Genomic DNA, 13,117 nt, shown 5'->3' on the forward strand with positions numbered 1-13,117 from the left:
GATGTCATCGTTAGCATGGATTGGCTATGTCCCCATCGTGCTGATATTTTATGCTACGAAAAGGCCGTTCGCCTTAATCTGCCAAATGGCGAAGCCCTCATCATCTATGGCGATAAACCCAATACAAGTCTTTGCCTCATTTCTAGTATCAAAGCTCGTACGTATCTACGCAAAGAATACCAAGTATTTTTGGCTAACGTCGTGAAAGAGAAACAAGAAGTAAAAGACCTCAAGAGCATTCCTGAAGTCTGTAAATTTCCTGACGTATTTCCTGAGGACCTTCCAGGAGTACCTCCTACACGACAGGTCGAATTTAGAATCGATCTTATCCCTGGAGCTACCCCAATAGCCAAATCCCCGTACCAAATAGCACCAGCTGAGATGCAAGAATTTTCCAGTCAACTAAACGAACTACTCAGTAAGGGATTCATTCGACCAAGTTTCTCACCATGGGGAGCACCGGTTATGTTCGTTAAGAAGAAGGATGGATCGTTCCGTATGTGCATCGACTATCGAGAACTAAACAAGCTCACCATTAAAAACCGATATCCACTTCCACGAATAGGCGATTTATTCGATCAACTCCAAGGAGAAAACTATTTTTCAAAGATCGACATGAGATCAGGGTATCACCAATTACGAGTTCAGGAAAGCGATGTTTTTAAAACGGCATTTCGAACGCGTTATGGTCACTAAGAATTTATAGTGATGCCTTTTGGTCTAACCAATGCTCCTGCCGTGTTCATCGACTTAATGAACAGGGTATGCCGTCATTTCCTAGACAAATTTATGATTGTGTTCATAGATGATATACTCATCTACTCGCGAGGCAAGGAAGAGCATAGTCAACACCTTCGCCAGATCTTGGAAACATTGAGAGCAGAAAAACTTTATGAAAAGTTTTCAAAATGTGAATTTTGGATTCATAAGGTAGAATTTCTTGGTCACGTGGTCAGCGAAGAAGGAATACACGTGGACCCCTCCAAAATTAAAGCAATCAAGAATTGGTCAGCACCAAAAACACCCACAGAAATTCGTCAATTCTTAGGTCTTGCTGGATATTACCGTAGATTAATACATAACTTCTCAAGGATCGCTAAGCCACTTACTACTCTGACGCAGAAGGGTATAACTTTCAACTGGGGAGAGAAACAAGAGGCTGCATTCCAATCCCTGAAACAAGCTCTGTGCAGCGCGCCTATTCTATCTCTACCTGAAGGAACAGAAAACTTCTTTGTATATTGTGATGCATCCAATCAAGGACTGGGATGTGTGCTTATGCAACGAGGAAAAGTTATCGCCTATGCTTCACGACAACTAAAAACGCACGAGGTCAACTACACTACTCATGACCTTGAGTTGGGAGCAGTAGTATGTTCTCTAAAGATCTAGAGACATTACCTTTACGACACAAAGTGCACCATCTTTACAGACCATAAAAGTCTTCACCACATATTCGATCAAAAGGAGCTAAACATGAGACAACGATGATGGGTTGAACTACTTAGTAATTACGAATGTGAAATTCGTTATCATCCAGGAAAAGCCAATGTGGTAGCAGATGCCCTTAGTTGGAAAGAATACTCGGGATGTCGAGTAAAGTCTATGACCATGACTATCCATTATCACTTATCCACACAAATCAAAGAGGCTCAATTGGAAGCTTTGAAACCGAAAAACATAACGAATGAAACCTTAAGGGGAATGGAAAAGAAGTTAGAAATCAAGGGTGACGGAGTTCATTATTTCATGGATCGAATCTGGACACCAAAGTTTGGTGGATTCAGAGAACTTGTCATGAACGAAGCCCACAAGATTCGATACTCTGTTCATCCAGGTTCAGACAAGATGTATCTGCACCTTAAGAAATTATATTGGTGGGCGAACATGAAATCTGAAATTGCTACCTACATGGGCAAGTGCCTAACTTGCGCCAAGGTGAAGGTGGAATATCAGAAGCCCTCAGGTTTAATTCAACAGCCAGAAATACCTGAGTGGAAGTGGGATCGAATTACAATGGACTTCATCACCAAATTACCCAGAACCCCGAGTGTCCATGACACTATTTGGGTGATCGTTGACAGATTGACCAAGTCCGCCCACTTCCTGCCAATCAATGAAACATACAAGATGGAGAGACTGACTAGAATCTACATTCAGGAGATAGTACGACTACACGGTGCACCTATATCCATTATCTCAGATAGAGATAGTAGGTTTACCTCTCGATTCTAGTAGACACTTCAGAAGGCTCTTGAACTAAGTTGGACATGAGTACAACTTATCATCCACAAGCCGAAGGGCAGACTGAGAGAACTATTCAAACACTAGAAGACATGCTGCGAGCATGTGTTATCGACTTCGGCAAGTCCTAGGATCCTCATTTACCACTGGTCAAATTCTCTTACAATAACATCTATCATACTAGCATCAAGACTGCTCCATTCGAAGCCCTCTATGACCGTAAGTGCATATCCCCTCTATGTTGGGTTGAGATGGGTGACACGCAGTTAGCTAGAGGTCAAGTTCCAGACAGTACTCTCACTGGTCCGGAAATCGTCAGAGAAACTACCGAAAATATTGTTCAAATTCGTGAACGTCTGAAAACCTCTCGAGATCGACAAAATAGCTACGCAGAAAAAAGACGAAAACCCTTGGAATTTCAGGTTGGTGACCGTGTTCTATTAAAAGTCTCACCCTGGAAGGGCATGATACGCTTTCGAAAGTGTGGTAAATTAAATCCAAGGTACATTGAACCAATTGAAATCCTTGCAAGGATTGGTCCTGTAGCTTACAAATTACAACTACCTCGAGAACTTAGTAACATACATCCTATCTTCCACGTATCTAATTTAAAGAAATGCCTATCTGATGAGACTCTTGTGATTCCACTTGATGAAATTGACTTGAACGAGAGTCTTCATTTCGTGGAAGAACCAGTAGAAATCATGGATAGGGAAGTCAAACGAACAAAACAAAGCCGTATACCAATAGTAAAGGTTCGCTGGAAACAAAAGTATCCACATCTTTTCCCTAGTCCATGAGTATTACCTTAGAAATAATTTTGGGACGAAATTCCCTCTAACGGGGGGATAATGTAGAAACCCGATATTTCAGGTCAATGTAATAGTCTATGTCAAATTGTAACTTATTTTGAAATAATAAGAATTGAGATGAAATTTAGCGTAAAAAATGATTGGGATGAATGAAGTGGTAGAGATTGTAGCAAGGTTTCCAAAAATATAAAGAACTCCCAAATCTGAGTTGTAACGAAGAAGTTATGATTTTTCTAAGTTTCGAGATAGCGGTACACATCCCGGAATTCGAAATAAAAATCGAATGATATTTAGCCGACACAACCTAAACAAGAATTGAAGGCCTCGTCAATAGTAGTACAACGGTAAAAAGACAGACGAAAACAAACTTCCGATAAAGAAGATATGAATTTTAACGGATTTTCCTGTCACGGTCTATTAAAAATAATAATATTAAAAATAAACTCAAAATTAGACAATGAATTCTAAATAAGAGTTGTATATTATATTCTCGCCTACGCGTGCATATAAAGAACGTCAAAAACAGAGCTCGTATGCGAAAGTTATGAATTTCGGAAGTTTTTGGCTCAAAAATCAAGAAATCCTTGAAAACGGGGAAATTTCGCATGGTGTATAGCCGGCCACGTCACCTCGCACACGAAGAAGCCCGCTGTCTGACGCGTGTCAGCTTCCCCTCGCATTCGAGATGCGGTCCTCCCCTGATCCGACGTGTGGCTTCGCGCTGTCGCCTTCCGAGCTCCGCCTCGTGTCCCCCTCGCCTGCGAGCCGCGTGTCTCGCCCCCCCCCCCTCCCTTCGGATCCGAGGCTTCGGCCCTATATATGTGCGAGATTACTCGGTTCCAACACCAATTTCACCCCAAATTTCACACTTTTTTACACTTTCTGCCCCTACAAACTTCTTTACAACCCCCTGAAGCCCCGATATCATATTCAACACTCAAGAAACATCCCGAGACACAAGAAGTCAACAAAAATAGAGTCTTTCGGTTTCAAAATACGAACCCTCGCAAGGTCCAATTTTCAGAAATAAAGCTTTTCTAGTAACGAAGTGCTACTCAATTCTTCACTACTATCAAGTGAGTTCATACTCCTACACTTTTTATAACTTTTTATAAGTTTTAAAGGAGGAAAATACAAGTAAAACACTAGAATATTAGTGTTTAAACATAAATCATGATTTATGTTTTCTTTCATTTTATACAAGTTTTACATGAAAACATATACATATGTAACATCTTATGACACAACAATTATCGATTTAATTGAAACATATATTGTAAACTATAATAAATATAGTTTGGATTACATTCTCAATATATTTACTCTTTCAGAACAAATAAAACAGTTATATAAAAATATAATATTTTTATATGTTATAAACATTACGAAAAGAGTAACAACTTTATATATGAATATTCTATAAAAGTGTATATATTTCGTTAGGAAATTGTTAGTCGGTCGTCTTCACATTACCTATCAAGGTATAACAGCAAGTCATGTTTTATAACTCGAGTCTCCTCCTGGAAAGTGTGATACTTGTGTATAGATCTATACGGGATTGATGACCCCGCACCCTGACTGTTAGCTACAGTCCCCGGGGTGACAAATATCAAATAGTACGACGCCTGAAGAACGTTGAGGACGGTAAATCATTTGTTAGTACGGTTATATACATTATTTACAACTCAGTTTTATGAAAAATATAGGATTTTACTGGATAAATACAATTTCTTACAAATAAACAGTTTACAACTCAGTTTTATATAAAATATCGGATTTTCTGGAAACAAATGTGATTTCATCTCTTCAATGGTATTTTTAATTTCATAAGAATACTTATGAACTCACCAACTTTATTGTTGACAATTTTTCTCAAATAACTTGTATTCTCAGGAAATCGTTAATTAGGTACACGCTCAAGTTTTTTAAGATGGAGCATTGAGAGTCTTAAACTTTTGTATATATATATATATATATATATATATATATATATATATATATATATATATATATATATATATATATATATATATATATATATATATATATATAGGGAAAAGTGAATATACCTAACAACCCTATATAAGCTTATATACCTAAACCTTATACTGCGTCGTTTTACCCTGCTATCTAATGAAATCACGTCCAATTGATTTTCTACGAATCTAATTATTCTTAATTTTAATTAAGAAAACAACTTCCAAAATTATTTCACAAATACTTGCTTGTTACCGTCGACTGTTGTTGTTTTCTTAATCGACTAGCTCTATTTTCTTAATCTCTTAAATGATTGTTTGTCGTGATTATTAGCAATCGATTGGCTTCTATTGATCACAAATTTTACTTATCAAGTGATTGGTGTTGCTTGTGCGAAACTGGTAATTAGGACATCAAACTTATAAATTCTTTATTTTTATTTTGTTTATCCTGAACTTAATATACCTTATTAGGGTTCAGGTATACATTAATGGCTGTTAATGGAATTCATGTTTGATCTTGTAACCGCTAGTTCCATTAATTTCATGTTTTTTATTTACTTCTCACGGGAGGAAGCATATATTGCAATAATGGTGTTAATCAGTTGAGTATTTAATTAACGTGTATGCATTATTTTTACTAATATATTTCGATGGCATCTTATATACATTAATGATGATAATGGAATTCACGATTCATCATCTTTTAGCCATTAATTCCATTAATTTTTTGTTTTTACATGTACTCCTCACGTTAGGAAACATAGATTGCATTAATGATGTTAATCAGTTGATTTTTTAATCAACTTGTATGAGGTTCAATTCCTTATCAAATTGACATTATTCTTGTTTCTGTTTTCTGCCATGAAGCTGTATTTCACCTCGTACTCTGCTATTCTTCTAACATATGTAGGTCGTCAAAAGTTGGGCTAAATTGTGTTAATGAGAATTGTTTAGTTCAAGTTGGTTTTCAATGCCTATTAGGTGTTTGATGGAATGCCTAATAGCTATTTTTGACCAATGGTTGCTCAACAGCCCTATACAGGCAAGGATATTGACTTACCACTTAGCATCTACATCTACATTTAATTTCCTATTGTGAGTTTACAATTCGGATTTGTATACCTAAGTTCTAACCAGAAATTGGCGAATTCTGTTGAAATTGTGTCAATTGGTGGTGAGATTGTGGTGTTGTATAAACAGGATGAACAATAACTTAGGCCCTCAGACCCTGCATACGACCAAATACTGGATTTTTTAGTAATTGGTGGCACGCAACACACATGTACCTTTTCTAGAAGCATAATTTCAATATCAACCATCATACCCTGAATAATTAAACTAAATAACAGAGGAATCATATATCAACACTAATTAACCTTAACAAAAGCAATGAAATAAATAATGAGCCAGTATGCCCTCATCATTTGATTTTTTTAATGAATCGATTTCTTATAATATTCAGTGGTATATGAAGCGAGAGTTTACCCTCCCTCATCGCTTCCCTTCTCTCACATTTGATAACTGCCAATTACTTGTTGGTTTTTTTCTTTTTCTTATCCTCTGACCAATGTACAACTGGGACTGCATTCTGTCCATACTATGAGGAAATTTTTTTGTATGATTATTTATTAACCTAATCTCTACGTGAAATGACTCTTTTGTCCATGCATGCATTCAGGTTGGTAGCGGAAGAGGACACCACAATCAACTTCCTAACAATAAGAATGAAGAATATAATGCTAGTTGGGGTCAAAATAGAGAATTAAGTGGAGTGATGATTGATTAAGACCCATACATGTTGGTCTTACTGTGTGTAGAAGAAACAAATGGGCCCATGACCTCTTGTCTAAAAGTTAATATGTTGTATGATGTTCATCGATATTGTACATACATGTATAAAGAGCATATAACTCTTTTTGTAACAAATATTCAATGAAATGGTGAAAATTTTGTTGTTGCATTATTAGTGTTTACATGATGTGGTTTGTTGTTCAAATCCCTCAAGCTTTAGTCTTAAGTGTCCTACTATTTTAACCAAAAATAGCAACCTACTTACATTTTTTGACAAAAATAACAACTTGCTTATATTTTTTTAACATAAAAAGCCAAAATAGCATCCTATTTTTGTTTTTAACCTAATATAACATCCTACTTTCGTTTTAACCCAATATAGCATCCTGCTTTCGTTTTTAACCCACAATAGCATCCTACTTTCGTTTTTAACCCATAATAGCAATCTACTTTCGTTTTTAACCCATCATAGCAATCTATTTTTGTTTTTAACCCATCATAGCATTCTATTTTCATTTTTAACCCATCATAGCAATCTATTTTCGTTTTTGATCAATAATAGCATCCTACTTATGTTTTTAACCCATAATAGCATCCTACTTATGCTTTTAATCCATAATAACTTACTACTTTCATTTTGAACACATAATTGAATCACACTTTCATTATTTACACATAATAGCTATCTACTTACATTTTAAACACAAAATAACATACTACTTTGATTATGAACAGATAGACCATTAACCATCCAAAATTTTCATTCCAAAACAGCATCAAACATTGTTTGGGTCCTAAACAAAAAAAGGTAACCAAAACAAAATATTATGAAGCATTTATATTTTCCATTTGTCACAGAAACAACGCATCGCATCTCATCAATGTTTCTCTTGCACCGATTCGTCAGCCTGATACATGAAAAAATTAATAAATTGTTAATATACTTATAATACTTGTAACGTTTTCAAAAATTTAATGTAATGTTATAAGTACCTTTCTTTTTGAACAACTAGTAGCATAATGGCCCAATCCTTGACAATAAGAGCATGTTCGTTTTTTTGGCGCTTCTAAAAAAGACTTTATTCTACTTGCAGTTTTAGGACGCCCTTTTGTGTTAGTTGGACCAAGAGGATCCCGGATAGATAACTGAGGCATCATATCTACCTGTAAAATTCGCGCACAAGAAACTTGAGATGTATTTTCAATTGTAATAGATTTCTTCCGATTTTCTTGATCATCTAAAAGACTTATCAATATCTTATTGACTTTTTGTATCTCCGAAGGGGAGTCTCTTGCTTGTTCAATTAGTTTCGTGAAATTTGAACGAACACACCATAATGTTAAGGCACTAACGTCATTTCCATTGTTCATTTCTTCAAGACCGATTCTACCATTACCCACCTTATACCTAGCATTAAGAGTCCACCGATGTAAAATATAGTGACTAGGTAGTGTATCAACATGTCTCTTCTTCATCACATATAGGCTATGCTTGCATAAAATCCCATCCGTCTCATACTTAGAACACAAACATGTGACATTGACTTCATTAGAAAAACGAAAGGTCACAGAACGCCAATATGTTTTATCAATTTTTAGTTGCCCCACTCGATATTTGATTTCTTCAGTACTCTTGCTTATAGTCTCGTGAGTTAAATTGCTAGTAGCTTCTGTCCATTCTTTCTTGAACATATCAAAAATCTTTCTAGTATAACACTCGCCTGCTTTTTCTTCGATTGGATGAAGAGAAGAAAGAACTGGTCTCGAGTTCATAGTCTTGAAGTCTTCATCTTCTTCGGCGGCCCTTCGAGACTCAACTGCTTTTTCATATTGCACTAAAAATTCATTCAACATAGTCTTTGAGTTAACAAATCCATCAAAAAATGAATTAATACTCTCACTTCGTCCACTTGTAGTCATACCAGCCAAGAAAACATCCTTCAAGAAGGCTTTAGCCCAATGTATTCGTTGGTTATACATATCACTTATCCAACAATTGTTTTCCAATCTATGCTTATCACGTATAACTTCCCACCTGGTTTCAAATTCTTCAATGGTGTCACTATTTACCCATTTTGTATATGATTCCTTAAAATCACTATAACGGGAAACATACGGTTTAATGTGTTCTTGTTCATGCTTCTTAATATGCCATGCACAAAACCGATGTCGAGTGTTTGGAAACACTTTTTTTATTGCATTACCCATAGCTTTGTCTTGATCAGTAATTATTGCCTTCGGATATCTGCCAAACATACACTTGAGGAAATGCTCAAATAACCATTCAAAAGTTTCTTCTTTTTCGTTTTCTAGCAACGCTCCACCAAAAAGTATAGATTGCCCATGATGATTAACACCAACAAAAGGAGCAAAATGCATCTTGAATTTGTTTGTCATATAAGTGACATCAAACACAACAACATCGCTAAATTTAGTATAGGCGTCTCTTGATCTTCCATCAGCCCAAAATATATTTTTAGGAGACCCATCATCACACAAATCCACATAAAAGTATTGGTCATTATCCAATAAGGCTTTATCTTGGAAATGTTTTATAAGTTCATAGAACCCCTTTCCTCTGTATTGTTTTCGTTGCTCAGATAAGACATCAGCACACTGCTTTGAAGTAACATCAGCCACGGTTGAGGTTTTCATTCCATTAATAGCCTTTTTAACATGACAAGGTCTCAATCCTGCTTGACCTAGTTGCACTATAAGAGATTTACATTCCATTGTACGATGGAACTTGCCATGAGATCGATGCTTCATCACCTTCGTTGGTGTCATGCTCAAATCATGATTGTGTGTGTCTTTAAACGAGTCTACAAACCATTTACCATCCTTCATTTTTGAAATTCAAAGTTCGGCTTTACATCCGGTTCTAACATCTCTACGACGCTTTTTCTCGATTCCACTTGAATCATTGTCGTTTAACCGTTTAAAACCTTCTTTATCGCATACATATATCTTCCGATAAGGCTTCTTTGTCGTCTTATGTTTAAATGTGGTATCAATACTTATACCAAATCCATGTAAAAACGCATAATCATTATAAAATGTATATGCGTCATCAAGTGTATCGAAAACCTTTCCCACTATACTTTCATCATTACCTTTACCTTCATCATATTCTGCCATTCCATTTGCTTCATTACCATCAATAACATGTGTTTTTGTAGGTTGATCAACTTCTTCAATTTCAACCGCCATTCCATTTGCTTCATTATCATCAATAACATGTGTTTTTGTTGGTTGATCAACTTCTTCAATTTCAACCATCATGACCTGTAATTAAGTTAAATATGCAGAGGAATCATATATAAAGACTAATTAACCTGAGCAAAATGGAAATATATTAAATTGGTAAAACTAATGCATACAAGTTGATTAAAAAATCAACTGATTAACATTATTAATGCAATCTTTGTTTCCTAACGTGAGGAGTACATGTAAAAACAAAAAATTAATGGAATTAATGGTTACAAGATGATGAATCGTGAATTCCATTATCACCATTAATGTATATAAGATGCCATCGAAATATATTAGTAAAAATAATGCACACACGTTGATTAAATACTCAATTGATTAACACCATTATTGCAATATATGCTTCCTCCCGTGAGAAGTAAATAAAAAACATGAAATTAATGGAACTAGCGGTTACAAGATCAAACATGAATTCCATTAACAGCCATTAATGTATACCTGAACCCTAATAAGGTATATTACGTTCAAGATAAACAAAATAAAAATAAAGAATTTATAAGTTTGATGTCATAATTACCAGTTTCGCACAAGCAACACCAATCACTTGATAAGTAAAATTCGTGATCAATAGAAGCCAATCGATTGCTAATAATCACGACAAACAGTCGTTTAAGAGATTAAGAAAATAGAACTAGTCGATTAAGAAAACAACAACAGTCGACGGTAACAAGCACGTATTTGTGAAATAATTTTGGAAGTTGTTTTCTTAATTAAAATTAAGAATAATTAGAGTCGTAGAAAATCAATTGGACGTGATTTCATTAGATAGCAGGGTAAAACGACGCAGTATAAGGTTTAGGTATATAAGCTTATATAGGGTTGTTAGGTATATTCACTTTTCCCATATATATATATATATATATATATATATATATATATATATATATATATATATATATATTTTGGTGTCAATATACAATAATTTCAACATATATGTACAACTTATACTTTATTAAATGCATGGTTGTTGTACTTGAATTACTATTATGCAATTGTTATGATACTACAAATGAAGTCATCCACCCCCGGACGTTTCCGCCGTCTGGTTTGGGGGTGTGACAAATGGACCAATAAATTTAGGGCCTAACTTGCCCCGCTTCTCGAACTGGTTGACACCTTTCCATGGTGACACCTTTAGAAGTTTGTAGTCCCCGACCTAAAAATCTAAATCTGAACGACGCCTATCAGTGTAGCTTTTATGACGACTTTGTGTAGTCCGCAAACTACCATACACATGTAGAATCAGATATGTAGTCTTGAGTACCACCTCAGTACTCTCTATCACTCGTTGCCCAGCCTCGACTAAACAAAACGGGGTCCGGCACTTCCTCCAATAGAGAAACTAAATGGGAGTACAGATGTTGGCGTGATAGTTCTTGTTGTATGAAAACTCGGCCAAAGGAAGGTAAGTATCCCAGCTCCCCCCAAAATATGACACTCATGCCCTAAGCATATCCTTAACACTATCAGTAGTCTGCTCGCTCTATCCGTTAGTCTGCATCTTGTCATGGGATATCTGATGTTCATCCTTGACTTTCCGGCAAGTCAAGCACCGCTCTATATACCATGATATCTCCCTATTCATGCAGAGCTAAAATAACTCAATCCCAGGGCTCTATACATTTTCGTTGCCCCTGTATGGATTGAAAACTTCGACTTGTGAGCTTCCTCAAACAAAGTCTGCCTAACCCCACCAGAAATAAGAAACCACACCATGTTGCACTGAGTCAACAAACATCGACTATCTCTATAAAATAAAGGAATTTGGCCCCTAACCTTCTCTTTCTTCCAATTCTCCCTCTTCAATCCCTCAACATGTTCCTCCTTGATTCAATCTAACAAGGGTGAAGTTATAGTCATCCTCAAACATAGGCCTCAAATAGGTGCAATAGTCTCCTTGTGGCTCAAGGCGTCCGCCACTACGTTGGCCTTCCCGGGATGATAAGAAAACTCACAATTGTAATCCTTCACCACATCTAACCACCCGTGCTGGCTGATCCATTAAATATTTCATACTCTTGTGATCTGTATAGATAGTACACCGGACCCCATACAAATAATACAGTAAAATATTGAGGGAAAAAACCAAAGCCCCCGATTCCAGATCATGAGTAGGATAATTCGCCTCATGAGGCTTCAACTGCCTCGAAGCGAAAGCGGTCATGTGACCTATGCATAAGAACTGCACCCAACCTCATAATTCCAGATCATTTATACCCTCGGGGAGTGTCAGAATAGAAGCCTCACACAACCTCTGTCTCAGAGTGTCAAATGTCACTTGCTGATCAGACCCTCATTCAAAAGTGACATTCTTCTTCATTATTCGGGTCAAAGAAACTGGAATCTTGGAAAAATATTGAATGAATATCTGATAATACCCTGTCAAAACGAGGAAACTCCAAACCTTAAATGGAGATCTCGAAACGTTATACTGCGTCACAACCTCAATATTGGCAGGTCGACCAATATACCATCCTGATTGATAAGGTGACCCAAGAACTGCACCTCGCGCAGCCAGAACTCGAATTTGGCGAAATTTACATAAAATATCTCCCTCCTCAAAGTCTTTAAACGCTCTCGAAAATGCTCCTCATGTTGCTCATTGGTATTAGAATAGACCAACATATCATCAATAAACACAATAACCGACCGGTCTAACATCGACTTGCACACCAGATTCATGATATTCATGAACATTGCCGATACATTGGTTAGCCCAAAAGGAATCACAAAAAAATTGTAATGGCTATAGCGGGTGTTGAAAGTTGTCTGCTATACATCCTCATTCCTGACCCTCATCTGGTGATAATTTGACCTCAAGTCAATCTTGGAAAACCAAGATGCACCCTGTAGCTGATCAAACAAATCATCGATCCTCGGAAGTGGATAACGGTTCTTCACCGTTAACTTGTTCAACTCCCTATAATCAATACAAATTATGTATGAACCGTCCTTCTTCTTCACAAACAAGATCGGTAGTCCCTATGGAAAACCGATCGGTCTGATAAACCCCTTATCCAA

At 36.3% G+C, this 13,117-nt stretch overlaps 1 pseudogene; it reads right to left on the reverse strand.

Moving 5' to 3' along the window:
- Positions 1-7,704: 7,704 nt before the first annotated feature.
- On the reverse strand, positions 7,705-12,793 carry LOC145126988 (protein FAR1-RELATED SEQUENCE 9-like; annotated as a pseudogene).
- Between the last annotated feature and the right edge of the window lie 324 nt (positions 12,794-13,117).

This window comes from Lactuca virosa, chromosome 7 (assembly GCF_052849685.1).
Source record: "Lactuca virosa cultivar CGN04683 chromosome 7, Lactuca_virosa_CGN04683_v6, whole genome shotgun sequence".
In the NCBI taxonomy this organism is placed as follows: Eukaryota; Viridiplantae; Streptophyta; class Magnoliopsida; order Asterales; family Asteraceae; genus Lactuca; species Lactuca virosa.